The following is a 21,381-nucleotide window of genomic DNA, read 5'->3' as shown; positions in this document are numbered from 1 at the left end:
TAGTATGGCCTCTTGTGAGGCGGTCTGGTTACGAAAGCTCTTCAGTGAGCTGTTTGGATTTACATTGGATACTAGTGTGATCATGTGTGACAACTAGAGCGGGATTCATTTATCAGAGAATCTTGTATTTCATGATTGCTCCAAGAATATGAATATATGGTACCACTATATATGGGATATGGTGTAGCGAGGAGAAATAAGGCTCCAACATATTAGTATAGATGAGCAGGTCGCCGACATTTTGACGAAGCCCCTAGGAAAGGTCAAATTCTTAACTTTCCAAGAACGACTTTGTGTCGTTGAGAGATCCTCTTATGAGGGTCGTGTATGATGTATACATTGAGCTCTAGGAGCTCCAGGGGGGCGCGGGGTACTTCTTGGAGCGACATGCGACCACAGGGCGCCTCACCCTTCCTTGGTGGTGCGATATGTACAGCGTCAAAGGTTCGACCTTCCCCTATGACACCTTGTGGTGACTATGGGACATGATCATTAGTTCTCCTGTGGGCTAGGATGATTCGTTCTCCTATGGAGAGGATGATTAGTTTTCCTGTTGAGGCATCCTAGCCATGTAGTCTGGGACTCATGGGAAGTACCTCTCATCTGATCAATGAGTAGGAAAATTGGGTTAGGGACCATTGGTAGTACTATCGATTGATGCATCATTGTATCTACCACACTCCCTATGCTAGGATGACCTCCATTGATCTAGGATCAATGATACTAATCTGGGATTAGTGAGAGTGGTATGACACACTCTGAGACTGACTTCGGGTCAGTGGAGGATGGTATGATACATCCTTGATCATTTCTTCTTCTTCATAGTTCAACAGATTAGAGAAGAGCAGAGCAGAGTAGAGCAGAGCATAGCCAAGCAGTGAAAGGCAGTGCATTTGATGGCTAGGATAGGAGCAACGGTCAGACGGATTAGTAGATGGAGTTATCCCTAGTTGAGAGGGAGGGTTAAAATTAGCAACTAGGGAAAAAAAATTCATGTGGGTCACCTTATTTATCATAGCTGATATTCTTCCTATATTCCTCTTGTCGAGAGGTGTAGGATTGATTTAAATATCATCCGATTCTGACAAGTAATTATGGAGAAATGAATTTATTTGTATTTACTTGACAAATTGTCAAGGTCGGCCAACAACTAAATGTGTGGCACACATGCCCAGAAAATCATATAAGTACAAGTGAGGTTGAGTCATTATGAACTCATCTCATCACTAATCTTCTCTCTCTCCTAAGCATTAGATGAGCCTCTCTCTCTCTCACGTGTGGCTGAAGAAGGAAGACGTTGATTTCTGGTTAGGGCAACGTTGAGTTGGGTTGACCTAGTTGCAGGTGGGTTAATTGGATAGCATTGACCATCGAGGAGACCTTCTTGATTGCGGATTGGGTTGGGTAGTCTCTCCTAGGCTAGTCGCAGTTCTGTTCAACACTTTTGACCAAGTTTGACCACTCCTTTAACCAGCATTGACTGTTAAGGCACTGCCACAGGTTTGACTAGACTTTGGATAGATGTTGACTGTTGTTTGACTGAGGTTTGTGGACTATTTTAGGCTGCTGAAGATAGTTGTTGAAGACCGAGTTCTTCAAGTTGACTAGAAGTCAATCTGGGGCTGCTTTGACCAAGTTTGACTTTGTTGATTTAGGGTTTGTTGCTGCGTTATAAAATTACAGAATTCTGAATTGTACTATTTCTCTTTGTTGAGCTATTGAAGATTAAAGAAGAACTGATCAAAGGATTTCCCCGCATTGGGGTTTATCCTTGGCTAGCCGCCACATCTTGTGTCTCTTGTCTTGGCTTGTTTTCTATCGATCGTTTAATGTTCTATCTGCACTTTACTTTATGTTTATGTGATTGCTAAATAGTGGCTAATAAAAAGATTTGAAGTAAACTTCTCTAAGCATAGAACATACCATAATTTAACATGTGCTCTATATGGTTGTTCACATCAATATATGGAAGTTCTTCCATATTCCAACCCCACTTCATGTGAAGAGTAATAAAAAAATCGTAACTCCACGAGGTTCTGTCTGCTTCCCCAATTAAGTCAAGTGTTCCCCTTCGTTTAAGTACACCAAGTGTACCAGACGTCCTAGAACTAAAATCATAGACCCCACACTTTGCCAATTCATAAGGCAAGACAAGGAACCTGAAGTCCTTGTGCACTTCAAAAAAAGAACTATCTAATACTGAGCTCGAATTGAACAGACCATCTCTAATGAACACACAAAATTCAACTTCTCAAAAACAAGAAAATGAGCACAATTCTTTACCAACTACTTTGTAACAAACCTTGTTAAAAATCCATGTAAAAATATATAATACCATGATCATGGGACAAGTATTCCAAGCTGAATGGTGGGAAAAACATCCTAGTGGGTGTTGATTTCGGTTTATTATGGCTATGGAAATTGGCAAAGGAAATGGAAAATGCTTTGGAAAGGCATGAAGCATTAATTGGAATTTTATTTATGAGAATAATGGAAATTAGGAGAAAAGGGAGGTGAAAGGTCACATATTGCATGTGAGGAGGAAAATGAAGGAAAATAATCAAAAATGAAGAAAATAGAGGCCTCATTGATAAAAAGTCTAATGAGAATCATTGAGCAAGCATGGTCAAAGTAGTTTAGTCAATTTAATTTTGGAGCTCTCTGGTGGGCTCCAGTATTGTAGCAATAATGCTACAACTCCTGGAGCTTCCTATCTCTAATTTTATCAACCCGGTAGTTCGTACAAACTTGGAAGCGACGGTGCTGTATGCACAAGTACTAGCTCTTGTCGCAGCTGTCACTTGGTCAGCTGGCACAAGTCCGCTAGGGCTCAAGCCAACTTCTATATGCTCTCAGAAGAAGCTTTCTAAATGATGGACGAAGGCTATCTCAAAGGAAATTGATCTACTTTGCAAAAATGAACTGAAAGCCAACCAAAACATGAAACCCTAGTAAACCCTAATTTGACTAGTTTGACCTCTATGATGCAATAGTGAGAGTGCAAATGTCTAAAAATGATGCCATTACTTCTAGTGATGTGAAATGCATGAACTAAAACTACCTCCATGAAAAAGAACATTGTTTTTGTATTTTTGCTTAAGTGGTTGGAGTGATTACGGTTTTGTTTCTTATTAGGGTTTGGCTGTGCAGAGGTGGTGCGAAGGGAGAGAAAGCTTGGGAAAGGTCAGGAGGGCTAGGAGAGGTCCCAGAGGGTCCCTAGCATCAGTCCACAGAAGTCTACAATGTTCAGGTGCTCGGCAACCAAGTTTGCAGGCTTCTACAGGATGTCTGCAGGGGATCCTACAGGAAACTAAGGAATTCTACAGGAAGTCTGCTACCTTCTACAGGATGTTCTACCGTGGGAGTTTTGGGTGATGGTGAAGTGATGGAGCGGTATGGGTGGATAGGTAAGGTGGAGATGGAGCTTGTGATGGCTCAGGGGCAGAGAAATAAGATGGAGAGAGAGTGCACGGAGTTGGTTGGTGAATAGAAGGATGGAAACAACGAAAGGTCAAGAAAATGAAGCTACGTGGCAATGGAAGAGTTGGAAGGTAAACGAGCTGAACAGAGGTCGAGTAGGTGGCTTTAGGCGTGGTTAAGAAGAAAAAGAAGGAAGTGGAATGATACTGAGCAGTGTAAATAAAACAAATTGCTTGTCTTGCACCAAAAACGAGAATCCATTAACCTGTGCTACCTGTGCTATTAAACCTATGAACAACAATGTAAACCGTGAAGAGAAGTCGTGCATGGAGTTGTGATGAAGAAGTATGGCTCAAGATCAGAGTGCATGGATGGTTCTATGATTAAAACGACTGTGTTGCAGCTTGCATAAAATTAGAAAAAGACTGCGTTTTTTTGGTGGTTGGTATAGACTGCACCCCAATCCCTAAACAGAGATGGCAGTGAAGGCACTAACAACCTTTTCTTGGAGCTCCAGTGAATTACAAACCTCCTATTCTGATCTAAGCAACTGAAAGTGACTTAACCATAAGCTAATCCTACTCAATCTTATTAAAGAAATCAAATCAGCAGACTATGTTCTTGAAATGCACATCAAAACAAAGAAAGAAAGTGCTGAAAAGAAAGGCAAATAACACTACAAGAAGAGGAGGTCTATTGCCCTCAGGTTGGGCCCTAACCTGAGAGCTATAGCTCCCTTAAAAGTTCAGAATTAGATCCAAATCTGCTTGCCTTTATTCATAATCAAGAGTCTGATGTCATGCCAAAACTGGCTTACAAAAACAAACACCGAGCTGTAGCTCGTGCTCAGAAAGTACAATACTAGTTCAAAATTTCAAAAAGCTCCTATCAAAGGCTACGACCTTCATATTTATACACAATGAAGATCGAGCTGGCTTCCTCCATTCGTGGAGCTTGGCTGTCCAACTGAAAGTCAAACTGCTGTAAACTGCTGATCCTGTAGAACATGTTGGATGCCTTTAAGCTCGGTGGGGAGAGTTGTTGGAGCTCGGAGTTAAGGTGAAAATCACGAGGAAGGTCATCAATACTGTGGAAAACCTCCCTATGAACCCGCAATGTCACCTTTGTTGTCTCCTTGTCTCCATTTGCGTGGTCTTTTGCTCTCTTTAATGCCAAAAACCTGAAATCATCATGTATTAGCCACATAGATATAATGCCTGCCCTTCTTCCTACAAACAACACAAAGATACTAGGAAATGAATGCATAAGTGATAAAAGATGAATGGTTGAGCAAGGTAAGTAGGCCAAATGAGCCCAAATTGTACCAAACATTGGGGCTCATCATCACCCCCCAGCTAAAATATTTTCTCATCCTTGAGCAACTTAATCCAAATCTTCATCCTTCATTGCTTTTACTGCTTCCCTTACATCCCAAGCCTCTGTGGTAGTGTCCTCCTTGCTGATATGAAACCCAGCTTTCCTGTTCACCTCTTCCCATTGTTCACTGTCATCCTCCTCTGTATTGCCTTCTGTCAACCCTAGCAGTAGTGGTGGGCTGAGTTTAAGGCCAATCCAGCTGGCCTGGAGGCTTTGCATGGATTTCTTGTAAAGGTCTACCCTTAACAAAGCTTCCCTCATCCGAGTTGGGGTATGGTACTCTCGGATCTTCAAACTGTGTGCCAAGGTATTCCATCTGCGTGTACATGCTTGGGCAACACTTTCTCCTAACAATCTTTCCATGTCTTCAAAATGAGCTATGGCTTGGGCCTGTTGGTCCATAAATCTCAAGGAAGCTGTGGGGTCAGTAGACAACTGTTGGTGTGCTGAGATGAGTGCAACCGGATCCTCTGGTTCTGCTCGAATGAACAGTGGCTCGCTCAATTCTCGGTTCATGACCGATTTTGCTTCAGCTGCTCTTTGATACTCATGGTTCAACCATGAAGCGAACACCATCAATTGCATATCACCCAAGGCAATATTGGGATCCCAGGAGACTTCATTAGGCAGAGCCAAATTGTGGAGGTAGAACTCTGCTAATTTGGCTTTGTCTTCTGACGAACTAGTACTGCACAATTCAGAAAATTGCTGTGGGTTTTGGATCTGAGAAATACCTCTTTGTGCCAAGGTATTTATTTGGAACTGCAGCCATTGCTCTTTTAAGTACAAACCATAGGATTTTGCAGGTTGTCTGCACTGTATTGCCTCCATGGCCCAACTGGCCATGCAGGCCAATTGTGCTTCCTTTTGCTGCAGCTGTTCTTTTAGAGCTTGCACTTCAATTTGTGCCTGCTGTTCTGCTTCCTGTAGAAGTGTCATTGGCTCTTCAAGACCGGTGGTCAGCTCCTTTTTGCCTTGTTGTTCTTCTGTGGTGTCTTTGGAGGATGTACCTGCCCCTGCCCTTAGTTCCTGTAGCTGCAATCTCAGCTTCTGGTTTTCTTCCTGTAGAAGCACACGTTGGCAATTAGCCACATGTTTAGCCATGGTGAATTCACTCCTGACCTCCTTGAGTTGCTCTTGTAAAGGGCCTATGTCCGCCACACCCTTTGACTTGGCGATCTGCATCCATGTGTGGGTACGGACTCTTTCTTCCTCCAATGCAAAAAATAGGGGTACAGTAAATTTCTGCGGTATGATTTTGCCCGCCTCTAAAAAGGTGTAGTATGAACTCAGACTAGGCTGAGGGCTGGGCTCTGGTATATGTACTTCTTTTGCCTCTTTAGGTGGCTCTACCTCACCCTCCCTTGGTGGTGATGAGGGTCCTTCTCCTTCCCTCTTCTCCGTTTCCTGTAGCCGGGCCAAAGTGTCCTGTAGAACATTTTCAGCCTCCTGTAGCCGAGTTTTTTCAGTCAACAGGTCTAACCTTTCTTGCCACGTATTTTTCTTTGGACTCCCCTTCTCGTAGGTGACTGTTATCCTTGAGGGGGACTTTTCCTTGGGAGAAACAGGGGTATCTTCGATGACAATCGGGCTGCTGGACAGAGGCTGTGGCTTGCCCGTCTTTATCCTAACACTTCTTCGAGCTTTAAAGTATAGAGGGGTCTCCCTCTTCCTCTTTTCTTTTGGCTTAGGTGGCGTGCTGAGGCCAGCTAATACAGCTGCTACCTCCCTTGCCAGAATGTCCACCTTCTTCTCCTTGGGTTTCACCTTTTCAGGGCTTCCTGTAGAAGCCCCTGTTTTGGTAATTTTCGGGCTTCCTGTAGAAGACCCTTTTGCCAATTTCAGGCTTCCTGTAGAAGACCCTTTCTCTGTTTTCGGGCTTCCTGTAGAAGCCTGTTTCTGCTTTCCTGTAGACACGGGTGTCACCACCTTTGCTTGCTTTGCTGCATGGGTTTTGCTTTTTGGTTTGGTTGCAGGTGCTGATGAGGTACTTGGGCTGATGTGGACCACCTCAGCTTTGTCCGTTCTGCTTTTCAACCTCTTTTCTCTTGCTGACAAGATGGGTGTGTCACCTTTTTCTTTGTCATCCTTTTTCTCATGCTTCTTCTTTTGTTCTTTCTTCTGCACTGTGGTCGGGGTCTTCTGGCCTGTTTCTTTCTTTCCCTCGGCCACTGCTTCTTTTTCCTCACTGCTGGAGCAACCCGTTTCTTCAATCAACATCCTTATGTCTCCATCTCTTGTCAAATTCCTGAATGATTCCCATGAGAGGGGAACCTTATATGAATGAAGCGCATCCTCCACAAGAAGCTTGATCAACCCGTGGTGGGCTACCTGATCTGGTATGCCTTCTTTTAACTTTGTGGCACACTCAATTAGGGACTGTAGCAGGAAATAAGGAATGCTCAGTTTCTGTTCTACAGGAAGATCAACCCGGTGCCTCAATTCAGTGAGCAACCGAAAGTGATACGCGTACACGATGCTAAAATGGCCTTCACAGGTTATATACTTCATGATTTGCAGGCTAAATTCATTCCATGGTGGCAGCAAACTGGTTCTACGCACCCCATTTTTGTCCTCCGAGAATTCCTCCTCAGGTGGAAAGAATTCTTTCTTGGCCTGCTGGCTCAACTTCCTTTCTTCCTTATCCCATGGCAAACCCATTGGAAGTTCAGTAATTCGACTGATATATTGCGGGGTGAGCTTGAGGCTTAGACCCCTGAAGTTCACTATGGCCAGTGTCTTGGATTTCGGCCTCAGAGCCTGCAAAAATTCTTCTGCCACTTCATCGTCGTAACCCTGCAATTTGTCACAAAAAGATATCCATTGAACCCGTGTGAAGAGCTCCACCACCTCCTGGTTTTCCCTTAATTTGGTTGAATCAGTGGGTTCTCATCTAATAAACCCACCCGGCATGATAAAACAGTTTCCTTAACTAGAGGTGGTGATTGTGGAAGAAATTTGGTTTACTGAGACAGAGCGTAGAATGTCATGCACATAATCCACAAAACTTATCCCTGAGGAACTTAACACAGTTTAATTACCCTGACATCCTGTAGAATGACAGTATAGGCACAACAGACAACAATTTCACCATTTTTCTATGACCAGACTGTGGACGACAATTCTGCCACCTTTAATAACCAGTTGCATGAAGAGTTCAGGGTTACCTTTTTAATTTGCCACCTTTTTACGTGAGGCACCCGCCTTCCTGTAGAAACCGCGTTCCTGTAGGATGACAGCGTTCCTGTAGAATGACAGCGTTCCTGTAGAATGCAGCGCGTGATTTTCGGGAAAGACTGCAGTCGGTCTGCGCCTTGGGTGTGCTTCACAATCGTTCTGATAGCCAAAGGCTCGGCGTATCGAACTGCAGAAAGATCAGGATAGCCGCTCGAGTTCAAAACGGTGGTTGATAAATGCATGAGTGCAATCTAGCCGATTAGATTTTGAATCGGCGGAATCCGTGGCGCGGGGGTGAGCTGTCCCCGCCGGACCGTTGGGTGACGTCATCCCATCATTCAACTGCGCGTTCACTTGCTGCCGCATCAATTCCCGCAGATCTGCCGCCGCCTCTTCTGTTAAACTCATTTTTTTTCGACGGGATTGCTCTCACGTGCGTGCTGCCCATTCTTTTTGTCATGGCCGCCACCCACACATTCAACTAGACCATTAACTGGCCGACATGGCCGGCCAAATGTCCATACGGCCGCTCAACCCATTCACCTTTACACTTTGCAATCAATCAAAGTAACATTCATGCAATCTGATGGAAGGAAGGGTCAAGACACTTACCTGCGCGGCTGCACACGATGTTTCGGTTCTTTGGACGTTGATGAGTGGATTTACCTGCTGCTGGCGAACTTACACAGGCCCGAAGGTCCATGTTCACAAGCTGCCGACGATGGATGGGATGCTTTAGTTGCATGCGCCCACATTTCATTGCATATGGCCTGCGCTGTGAATGGTATCCACTCTAGCAGGCTTAACTGTTACAAGACTCCCGCGGAATGTCTTGGAACAGTTCTTCCTCCTTGGGTGCATGCTGCACGACGATGGATGGCCTCACGATCACGCTCCCGGAGCTTCTGGATGACTGGGATGAATATGGTGCGAGATCTCCAGCGTTTTTTCATTTAAAATTTGCCTTTTCTTGAGAACTCATCGACCTGCTTTGCTGGTGCAGGTAGCTTTGTTGCATGTCGACAAGGATGGTGGAACAAGATAACAGCAATGTGCAAGGGTGACAACAGTGGCTTGCATGCGTCCAAACCGATCCTTAGCCGTTAGATCTCCTCATGAAATGAATTATGGCCCGTTCTGAGCTTCTACAGGAAGTTTCCTGTAGAAATACAGAGCTTCCTGTAGAAAGGTTGAGTTTCCTGTAGAGAGTCTGCACCTTCCTGTAGAAAATCTGCGTCTTCCTGTAGAAAATCTGCGTCTTCCTGTAAAAGACTCAAGCTGAAATAAAATTGCACATACCTTGGAGAAAATGAGTATTCTTGGAGGAGGTGCTGGTGAGGTGTCCTGACTGCGTGATGAGGACCCTTGGCTTTGAGTTGAGAGGCTCCCTCTCCTCCATAGAACACCTGCAACCTGCATGCAATTTTACATAATGAATTTGCTGACCTTGTTTTTTGTTTTTTTTTTTTTTTTTGTTTTCTTTTTCTTTTCTCTTTTTTTTTTTTTTGAAAGATAACAGGGGCGCCTCATTGAGGTTTTCACCCTTGCCATCTGCCTTAAGCGCCTCAAAGAGGTTTTCACTCAAGGATCTTTTTCCAATCTCCTTTTTTTGAAAAGACAATAGGGGCGCCTCAATGAGGTTTTCACCCCTACCACCTGCCTTGGGCGCCTCAGAAAGGTTTTCACCCAAGGATCTTTATTATTTCTTTATTTTTTTTTTAGATTTTTTTAGATTTTTCAGGGTATGCCCAAAGCAGGGGCAGAACCCTTCTCTATGACCAACACTGCCTTCTCCATAGTTTTGATGAACTCTTGTCTTGAGAGAGGCTTCCTATAGATCTTCAATCGATGCCCATTGACAAGCATGGGGATGGCTTCCTCATCAATGGTCCGAATAAGAACAGATCCATTGTCATGACATTTTTCCACTGAATATGGCCCTAGCCATCTGGTTCTCAGCTTCCCCTTGAAATCTTTGTATCTGGAGTCATACAACAAGGCCCAATCTCCCGGCTGAAATTGCTTGTCATGGAGATGTTGGTCATGCCACACCTTTCTCTGAAGTTGAACCACTTCTGAGTGAAGGAGGGCCTACATTCGGTGCTCATCCAGTCCATTCAGCTGCAATAACCTTTCTTGTTGTGCATGGCTGAGATCTAGATCTAGCTGAGCTGCCATCCTCAAAGTGTTGTATTCAAACTCAATGGACAGCAAAGCCTTCTTCCCATAGACCAGCTCATAAGGTGTGAAGCCGGTGGTGGTCTTCCAAGTGGTGTTGTAAGCCCATGTGGCTTCAACCAGGCGATCTGCCAGTCCTTTCTGCTGCTGCTCACCACCTTAGTCAAGATCCCTTCTAATGCTCTATTGGTGACTTCCACCTGCCCATTTGCTTGAGGGTGATAGGGGGTGGAAGTCCTATGCTTGATCTTGTGATGAGCTAGTAGATCTTCAACCAGGTTGGAGGTGAACTGGCTCCCTTGATCGGTGACCAGCTCTCTTGGATAGCCAAACTTATAGAAGATGTTTTCTCTTAGGAACTCGGCCACCTTTTCTTCTGTTGCTGCTTTCATTGCTTTGGTCTCTGCCCACTTTGTCAGGTAGTCAGTGCACACAATGATGTAAGACCTTTGCCTCGAAGGAGGGTTGATTGGGCCCACAAAGTCCATACCCCACTTCTCAAATGGCTCAAGAGTCACCTGAGGTTGGAGAGGCATCTCATCCCTTTGGGTCGGTTTCCCCATTCTTTGGCATTGGTCACACTGGCTGACATATCTTCTGACATCTTGATGAAGTGTGGGCCAATAGTAGCCTGCCTGCAGGATTTTGAGGCAGTTCTCTTTGCTGCAAAATGTCCTCCACAAGGCCCATCATGACAAGTGAGGAGGATATCAAAGACTTCCTCCTCCCTTACACAACGCCTTAAGATCTGATCGGGGCCAAGCTTGAAGAGATTGCCCCCGATCCAAGTAAATGAGGCACTTTTTCTGATGATTCTGCTTTTCTCTCTTGAAGATAGGTGCGGAGGGAACTGTGCTGAAACAAGGTAGTTTGCTATATCAACAAACCATGGAGAGAGTACTGAAATAGAAAACAGATGTTCATCGGGCATCTGGTCATCCACTGTTCCATCCTCATCTGCAGACAAATCCAATCTAGATAAAAAGTCAGCAACAACATTTTCTCTACCTGGTTTGTCAACAATGGTCAAATCAAACTGCTGCAATAAAAGTAACCATCTAATAATACGAGCATTCACATCTGGTTTATTCATTAAATATCTAATTGCAACATGGTCTGTATGTACAAAGGTTTGATAGCCAGTAATATAATGTCGGAACTTGTTCAGTGCATGGACCACAGCCAAGAATTCTTTCTCGGTTACAGTGTAATTCAGCTCAGCTTTGGACAAGTTTTTGCTAACAAAGTAAATGGCATATGGAAGTTTTTGCTCAACTTGTCCTAAAGCTGCACCTATGGCTTTGTTCGAGGCATCAATGTGGATGTGGAAAGGTAGGGCCCAGTTTGGACCTCTCAGGATTGGGGCTGACACCAACTTGTCCTTCAATTCATTTAAAGCCCTCTGACAATCGTCAGTCCATTTAAACTCCACATCTTTTGCCAACAGGCCAAACAATGGCGAGGCTAGCTTGCTGAAGTATTTAATGAATCTTCGGTAATATCCTGCTAATCCCAAGAAACTCTGGACATCCCTTACCTTTTGAGGAGGTGGAACCTTCTTGATGAGAGCAATTTTGTTAGGATCCACCTGTAACCCTTGGCAAGAAATGGTATGGCCTAGCACGGTCCCTTCAGTCATTAGGAATTCACATTTTTCAGGGCTAAGGGACAAGTTCATCTCAATGCATTTGGTTAGGAATTTTCCCAGATTGGATAATGCTTCCTGGAAGTTGGCCCCATAAGGAGTAAAGTCATCCATATAGATTTCCACTGCATCATGGACCAGCTCCGAGAAGATGCTTAAGACAGCTCTCTGGAAGGTAGCAGGAGCATTGCATAGCCCAAAGGGAAGGACTCGGTAGGCAAAGGTGCCCCAAGGACAAGTGAAGGTGGTCTTATCTTGGTCTTCCGGGCTGATTTGGATTTGGTTGTACCCGCTAAACCCATCCAGGAAAGAGAAGAACTTCTTTCCTGCCAGTCCATCCAACACTTGATCTATGAAAGGTAGAGGGAAATGGTCTTTCTTGGTAGCTTTGTTCAGTTCTCGGTAGTCCACACAGATTCTCCATTTCCCATTTTTCTTGGGAACCAACACCATAGGGGACATCCATTCACTATCTGAGATGGGGTAGATGAATCTGGCATCCAACAATTTTTGCAATTCTTCCTTGACAATGTCCTTAAGGGCTGGATTCATTCTCCTCTGGGGTTGCCTAAACGGCTCACAATCCTCTTTGATGTATATGTGATGGGTACAGACTGAAGGATGGACTCCTTTCATCTCCTTATAGCTCCAAGCAAAAGCATCTAGGTGACTGGCCAACAGGCTACACAGCTCCTTTTCCTAGGAAGGCGATAGGGAGGAGCTGATCTTTAACATTCTCTCAGGGCCGAACTCCACATTCTTGACTCTGGGAGTGACAGGTTTGGTTGTACAAAGATCCACTAGGGTGCTAGCTTGGGCATCCTCCACCAATTTCTCTAAGGATAGAGCACTGGAAGGTGGATTCTGGATCAAGGTCTCGATCAAGTCATCCTCGGTTGGGGGGTCTCTTCTAGTGGTGTCTAAGGTGCACAGAGGTGCTGAGTACACCTCGTCTTCCTCTCCTTCCTCTAACCAGAGTGGTAAGTCATGCTCTAAGGAGGGTTGGGCAGGAGGGTATAGGACTAGCTGTTTGGACATAGGACCATTTTTGATGGTCATATTTCCTGCACGACAACTTATGTAAGCATCTGCAGTGGCTAACCAAGGCCTTCCCAAAATGAGAGGATATCTAGTAAGCTTTGCCTTGGGTTGCAGAACCAAGAAATCTGCAGGGTATTCCCAAGAGTCGATAGAGACCAAGACATCCTCCACAATCCCTTCGGGAGTAACAGTGGAGCGATCTGCTAATTGCAGTACTGTCGAGGTCTTCCTCAAGGAACCCTGAAGATTGAGTTTGAGCATGGTATCCCTGGTCATCACATTAATGGCAGCCCCCAGATCAATCAAGGTGTGAGGTATGATGGTGCCATTGATGTGGACATCTACTACAGGACTTCCAGGATCTGGGTACTTTGGGCAGATGACTTGTCCTAACATAAGGTCAGACAGTTGTCCTATGACATTGATGGTTGAAGCATCTTTCTTCCGCCTGCCTGGGTGTTTGAAACACTTTTCCTTAACCAGTTTGTTGTATATTGGCACATCCTTGATGGCTTGGAGAAGTGGTATTCTTACACACAACTGCTTGAGCTCACCCAGAAGCTCATCCTCCTCTGGGTTGGGTTGTGTGGTGGCGGTCAGTCTCTCAGGAAAGGGGGGAATAGCCTTTGGTTCACTTTCCTGTTTATCTTGCTCATCCTTTGGGGGAGGAGGTTGACGATCTGGTAGAGTCTTTCCAGATCGAAGATTGATCTCCTGGATCTCCACAACATAGGTAGGGCATGAGGTTTCCCCAGTGTATACCTTCTGGGCCTGCCTATTATTGGGGTTTGGGTTCGGTTGAGCAGGCATTTGAGGTTGCCTTGGAGGAGCAGGAGGTAATGGCTGAGGTTGAACTGGTGGTGGAGGCAAAATGGCGGGAGGAGTATTGTACTAGGGCCTCCACCCCGACTGAGGTGCATTCCACTGAGGTTGTGGCTGGGCATGTGAATGATATAAATGAGAAGTAGGTTGAGTAGGGTACTGAGGTGGATAAGACCATGGAGGAGGCATGGACCAGGAAGGATGAGCAGGGGGACCCCAGGAAGGCATAGGAGTCGATTGGTTGGGGTTGTAATAAGCTTGAGGTGCCCCTTGCATTCCCTGCTGATAAGGTCTAGATCCTTGTGGCCTCCTTTGGTTGAGGTAATAGAGAGGTTCAGTGGGAGCTTCTGTCCCTTGGTACATGGCTTTAAACCCAGGTAAGGTTGGACACTGATTTGTGGGATGGTCCTCCTCACAAACGAAACATACTTCAGCCGAATGCAATGGGCATTCGTTCTTAGGGTGTCTCCTTGTGCACCTAGGGCAGAAGACAGCCAAGGCTCTCTCAGCTTCTTCTTTCTTCTGCTGGATCCTGAATGTGTCCAGCTGCATGGCAATGGTCTGTCTCACCTCACTCTTGAGATCTTCTAATTGATTTGCAAACTCATGTTTGGAGAAAGGGACACTAGTTGAGAGGAGGTTTCCTCTACCTCGTTTCCGAGCTACCCTGGAGTGGTTTCTAAACACAGTCTTGATGTCCTCATAAGGCAGTTGGTAAATGTCCCCCCCAGCTAACATGTGAAGGGTATCTAAGAGGTATTTAGGGACTCCTCGGAGCAGGACCAACTTGAGGGATTCAGGGTCAAGTGTGCACCTGGCCCGCTTATAGCTAAGTTGGAACCTCTCCTCATAATCCTCTAAGGACTCATCATTTCCCATGGTCATCCGAAAGATTTCTCCCTTGGTTTCCTTAGACCTACAATAATCCCTGTACTTGGTATTGAAAGCTTGCTGCATCTGAGCCCAAGTGGTGATATTATTCCCAGGTAAGCCCATGAACCAACGTAATGCTGCATCCTTAAGAGTTGAAGGGAAGAGTTTCAGCTTTTGCTCATCTTCAGTATAGTCATAGGTTCTACAAAGGACAACAAACTCAAACAGGAAGGTATCAGGATCTTCAGTAGTCAGTCCATGGAAGTGAGGTAAGGCGGAGGGGCTAATGTTCTTCATTTTCATCTCTCCGTTGGTCTCTCGGATGGGGAAGGCACCTTCTATTCTCTCATCTTCTCTTCTATTGTCAGCCATAGCTTCAGATGGAGTGGTCTCTAATTCTTCTTCTTCTATAGGACCTTTGTATATCTCGGGATGTTCACCTATAGGTTCTTCTGGATCACTGTCACCAAAGAAGAGAGAAGGGTGACTCAGTGATGTGGTGGGGGTGTTGGGTAGGAATTTGCCTGATTTATCTCAGTTTCTACGAGGCATGAAATGGAAAATACTTTCTTTTTTTTTATTGTTTTTGCTTTTTTCTTTGGTACCTGCAAAACTGAAACAGATTGATCTACAACTAACTATAAAGATGCGGAATTAAACTGAAAGCAGGAAAGAACTAATCTACTTTGCTCAAATGAAATTGCAGGAATGGAAATGCTAGTCTACGCTTGCAGAATTGAAACACTAGTCTACGCTTGCAGAAATGAAATGCTAATCTATGAAAGCAGGAAATGCTAATCTATGAAAACAGGAAATGCTAATCTATGAAAGCAGGAAATGTCTATGCTACTTTTGCAGAATAGAAATGAAATAAACTACTTAGCAGAAGGCAAGAGTAAGAAAATAGAAGAAAAGCAACAATTACTAATACTCTGACGCTTCCCCGGCAACGGCGCCAAAAAGATGGTGGGCTCCAGTATTGTAGAAATAATGCTACAACTCCTGGAGCTTCCTATCTCTAATTTTATCAACCCGGTAGTTCGTACAAACTTGGAAGCGGCAGTGCTGTATGCACAAGTACTAGCTCTTGTCGCAGCTGTCACTTGGTCAGCTGGCACAAGTCCGCTAGGGCTCAAGCCAACTTCTATATGCTCTCATAAGAAGCTTTCTAAATGATGGACAAAGGCTATCTCAAAGGAAATTGATCTACTTTGCAAAAATGAACTGAAAGCCAACCAAAACATGAAACCCTAGTAAACCCTAATCTGACTAGTTTGACCTCTATGATGCAATAGTGAGAGTGCAAATGTCTAAAAATGATGCCATTACTTCTAGTGATGTGAAATGCATGAACTCAAACTACCTCCATGAAAAAGAACATTGTTTTTGTATTTTTGCTTAAGTGGTTGGAGTGATTACGGTTTTGTTTCTTATTAGGGTTTGGCTGTGCAGAGGTGGTGCGAAGGGAGAGAAAGCTTGGGAAAGGTCAGGAGGGCTAGGAGAGGTCCCAGAGGGTCCCTAGCATCAGTCCACAGAAGTCTACAACGTTCAGGTGCTCGGCAACCAAGTTTGCAGGCTTCTACAGGATGTCTGCAGGGGATCCTACAGGAAACTAAGGAATTCTACAGGAAGTCTGCTACCTTCTACAGGATGTTCTACCGTGGGAGTTTTGGGTGATGGTGAAGTGATGGAGCGGTATGGGTGGATAGGTAAGGTGGAGATGGAGCTTGTGATGGCTCAGGGGCAGAGAAATAAGATGGAGAGAGAGTGCACGGAGTTGGTTGGTGAATAGAAGGATGGAAACAACGAAAGGTCAAGAAAATGAAGCTACGTGGCAATGGAAGAGTTGGAAGGTAAACGAGCTGAACAGAGGTCGAGTAGGTGGCTTTAGGCGTGGTTAAGAAGAAGAAGAAGGAAGTGGAATGATACTGAGCAGTGTAAATAAAACAAATTGCTTATGTCTTGCACCAAAAACGAGAATCCATTAACCTGTGCTACCTGTGCTATTAAACCTATGAACAGCAATGTAAACCGTGAAGAGAAGTCGTGCATGGAGTTGTGATGAAGAAGTATGGCTCAAGATCAGAGTGCATGGATGGTTCTATGATTAAAACGACTGTGTTGCAGCTTGCATAAAATTAGAAAAAGACTGCGTTTTTTTGGTGGTTGGTATAGACTGCACCCTAATCCCTAAACAGAGATGGCAGTGAAGGCACTAACAACCTTTTCTTGGAGCTCCAATGAATTACAAACCTCCTATTCTGATCTAAGCAACTGAAAGTGACTTAACCATAAGCTAATCCTACTCAATCTTATTAAAGAAATCAAATCAGAAGACTATGTTCTTGAAATGCACATCAAAACAAAGAAAGAAAGTGCCGAAAAGAAAGGCAAATAACACTACAAGAAGAGGAGGTCTATTGCTCTCAGGTTGGGCCCTAACCTGAGAGCTATAGCTCCCTTAAAAGCTCAGAATTAGATCCAAATTTGCTTGCCTTTATTCATAATCAAGAGTCTAATGTCATGCCAAAATTGGCTTACAAAAACAAACACCGAGCTGTAGCTCGTGCTCAGAAAGTACAATACTAGTTCAAAATTTCAAAAAGCTCCTATCAAAGGCTATGGCCTTCATATTTATACACAATGAAGATCGAGCTGGCTTCCAACATTCGTGGAGCTTGGCTGTCCAACTGAAAGTCAAACTGCTGTAAACTGTTGATCCTGTAGAACATGTTGGCTGCCTTTAAGCTCGGTGGGGAGAGCTGTTGGAGCTCGGAGTGAAGGTGAAAATCACGAGGAAGGTCATCAATATTGTGGACAACCTCCCTATGAACCCGCAATGTCACCTTTGTTGTCTCCTTGTCTCCATTTGTGTGGTCTTTTTCTCTCTTTAATGCCAAAAACCTGAAATCATCATGTATTATCCACATAGATATAATGCCTGCCCTTCTTCCTACAAACAACACGAATATACTAGGAAATGAATGCATAAGTGATAAAAGATGAATGGTTGAGCAAGGTAAGTAGGCCAAATGAGCCCAAATTGTACCAAAAATTGGGGCTCATCACTCTCTCTCTATTCTCTCTCTCTCATACTCTTGGACACTTAGAGTTTTCTTGGAGCACTCTTGGAGAGTGTGGCATACTTGGAGTTTTGGAGAAAGAAGGTAAAGGAAGAGAAATAAAGCGCAAGAGGACATCAAGATCAACAACTACAACAAGTTTTGCTTGCAGGTACTGAGTTGCATGTATGTTTTCCTCACTAGTTTTGTCATTCATGGCATATGCATGTGGTTATTGGTCATGATTTGTCATTGGCATGGAGAATTAACTAGATTAACAGTGGATTTGCCTAGCCTTGCCATTTCTTGGATAACCATGGTGTTGTGGGTTTATTTCCTTATTTTTATGGTTGGTTCTCTTGTTTCCTTAAACCTTTAACTTGGGTTGAATTATTAGTTCCTTGAGCCTTGGTTGGACAAGCACTCTAGAAGCCTTGTAACAGTTTGGGTTGAGTTACTAGTCCTAGATCTTTCATTGGACAAATGCTTTAGAGCCCTATAACAACTTGGGTTAAGCTACTAGTCCTGGAGCCTTGGTTGGACAAATTATCTATAGCCTGGCAGTAGCCATGGGTTGAGTTACTAGTCCTAGAGCCTTGGCTGGAAAAACACTTTGGAGCTTGGTAGTAGCCATGGGTTGAGTTACTAGTCCTAAAAGCCAGGTCGGAACAAACGCTCTAGAGCCCTGGAAGGCTTCGGTAGAGACCAATCTGATGATGGTTTTGTGATGTCTAACCATGAGGTAGAATCATTATTTGATGGGCTGAGTTCGTTTTGCCTATGGAAGCTCTGGATGGTTTTGATTGATGTGTTTTATGAGATCCCATATTCATGCTTGGAATATGGCACAAGGGTGAATGGCTGAAGAGAGATTTGGCTCACCCATTCTATGGTCAGGTGGAACGTGTTAGTCCCATACCAGGTTGGATTTTTCCAACTTAATATGAGGTAATTTCTTCTTGTTATATCATGAGTATTATACTAGTTTATACGTGGATTCTATGGCTATTGTATCCTTGGTAATTATGTTGTTATTATGCTAGTTATGAATATGTATTATGAAAGTGGTTATGTATTGCTCCCATCATGTTTTTACTTGTATATGAATGAACAATGTATCTATGGACTAATGGATGAAACTGTAGCTAAAGTGATAAGGAAACAATTCCTCATAGTGAATCTCACATAAGTATGAGACCCCTATGCTTAGATCTGTCATTTACACCTATAGATTACATTGATGCCAAGTGTTTGTCAGAATTTCAGTCTTGGTTGGAGATGGTGAGGCCTAGTCCTGGAGTTACTTTTTGGTCTATTAGTATTGTCATCATGTGTTTAATGGATTTCGGAAGTTACAACAAGTTCTGGAGTCATAATTTTGAATGACTAATGTTAAGCCTTGTAATATTGTACATACCTTTGCTTTCTGCAAATGTTTTCCATATTAAAAAATTAAAAAATGTAAAGAGGGTATGTCCTAAAAGAAAAATCAAAGGACAAAAAGAATGAGAAAAGGTCAAAAAATGAAAATATATGAACCCCCAAAAAACAAAAAAGACCAGGAAAGTGAGAAAGTCTAAATGCCACTACTATTTACTTCTATGAATAATAATGATTGTGTGCAGCTTTTTTTTCATGCCACAATCCATGGTAATCAAACTATTTAATCTTGATTATGTGATGCTTTGAATTTTATGTGTATAGTTAGAGAATAAATTCTGACCAAACAATTTAATCTTGGCAGATCATTAGATAGGTAGAGAAAATAAAAGGAGCTCATAAGCTTAATCTGAGCCCTTCGATGATATAAGGTTAGAAATAGATAGTTTGTTTTATTAAAGAAAAGGTAGAATAAGGGTTTGCTAGCCTAAATGCAACCAAATAAATGAAGAAAAAAAATTAGGGTAAGAAATGGGTAAGTAGAAAAAAGGTTGCTGAAGTATAAATTTAATTGGATCAAAATACATGCATCATGCTTACACTCATATTTCAATATGTATGATCAACTGTGAAAGCAAAAACAAAGGTTTGCAAGTTAATGTGATTAACTCCCCATCATTCATATTTCCCCTTTACTTACTAATTTCCTATCCACAATTATGTTCTAGTACTTTAAATCCTACAAGTCAAAGAGGCTCAGAGCATTTCTCTGACTTTTGGTGGGACCGGACCCTCAGCTTAATGACTTATGGACACAAGTGCTAGAATCCCCTTCATAAAAAACATACCCCTTTCATTTCCCTAATAAAACCCCCTTTTCCTAAGGTTAAAACTCTTTTTCCTAGGAAAAGTAAAAACAATTCCATGTTAAAACCCCTTTTCATTCCAAAAAACCCACAAAAAGTACTTTATCCTAAGTGCCAAATGTATGAAATAAAATGTGCATATTTTACATTATGCGAAGGATATAGTCACTCCGCTCATCACTTTTCATATTAATTATTAACTTTATTATATAACTCCCCAATGAAACCCTTTTCCCGTATATTAACTAAATCCCTATGTAAATACCCCCAACCCTTAGTTTTAAATAGAAACTAATATGTTCACCCCATATCTTGACAAAACCCACTTAATTTACCAAATCCTTGTAAACTTAAGTTAATCCCGTCATTAAGGTCCACCCGATCCCCTAACCTCATGATTAACCTCATGTTAATCACAAACCACAGTAATTAAGGCCCCTGCCCCCCCCCCCTAAACTCCCATTCATTTCCTCCACGCAAGTTTTTTGCCCGACTATCGTTAAATCAACTTCTCGCTCATCCAATAGTCCACAGCCATATCGACCACGCTCGATGGACGAACATTACCCACCCAATAAAGTGGTTTTTCCTGACCCCTCCTTTGCTACGTGTTATGCTCTGGAGTAGATCGAGTGACCCCTCCCGAATACCGCCCAACCTCCATAAGCAGTACGATGACCTGGGAAACCGCCTTCCCACTCAACCCGCCAAACCACCTACTGTTCATTTGAAATCACTCGCCAAAAAATAACCATTGCTCCATTAAAGGTCGAGAAGTCCTTTTTCACCCTTTTTCGCTCATTTTCTCTAACCAGTGTGATTCCAGCAAACGTTAGATTTACCATTTAAACTCCAAATTCACCCCCGAAGAAAGTTGCAGAAACCCTATTCGACCTCCCAGTCCATACCAGATTCATTTAGACCTCTGCAACTACCGTAAACTCCAAAATTTGCAGATTAACCACCCAATTCCAGGTATTTTACCACAAATTATCACTCGCCCTTTCAAATTCGGAAATGCTCAGCCTTGTACAGTGTTTCAATTAAGTAAAATTAATTGAATAAATACTTTAAATTTAAAAACCCACAGCCAAACCCTCTGAAAAATCCTAGTTGTTGTGAGAAACTTCTGAATAAACCTGTAAAGCCTAATTTAAATCCACAAGAACTAAATTATGGCTTCCCCTGTTGCCTTGGATGTTAGACCTATCACAACTCCCCATTTGGACCTCGACCACCTTCCCTTGGCTGACAGGGATTTCCAAATTAAGGATACATCTACCGAGGGCCTCTTTCTTAAAATCCATTGTCTAAGTAGGGACAAAATCCTCAACCATGCTGATGACATTGGCCTTTGGGAGTCAAATTTTCCCAAATACCAGTTCCCACAGGTACATGTTTTCCCTTAAATTCTCCACTAGTGCCATGCCTGTTACATTCCCAGCCTAAGAGTTGTAATGTCCCCTGACCAAAAGATTCTATTCACCATTACAGCTGATTCCATAAATGAAATGCTGCAACTCCAACCAGGACCAAACCT

Source organism: Pinus tabuliformis, chromosome 4_2, assembly GCF_031772625.1.
Source record: "Pinus tabuliformis cultivar Carrire ecotype Pingquan chromosome 4_2, CPIR1, whole genome shotgun sequence".
NCBI lineage: Eukaryota > Viridiplantae > Streptophyta > Pinopsida > Pinales > Pinaceae > Pinus > Pinus tabuliformis.
This window is presented reverse-complemented; position numbering follows the sequence as displayed.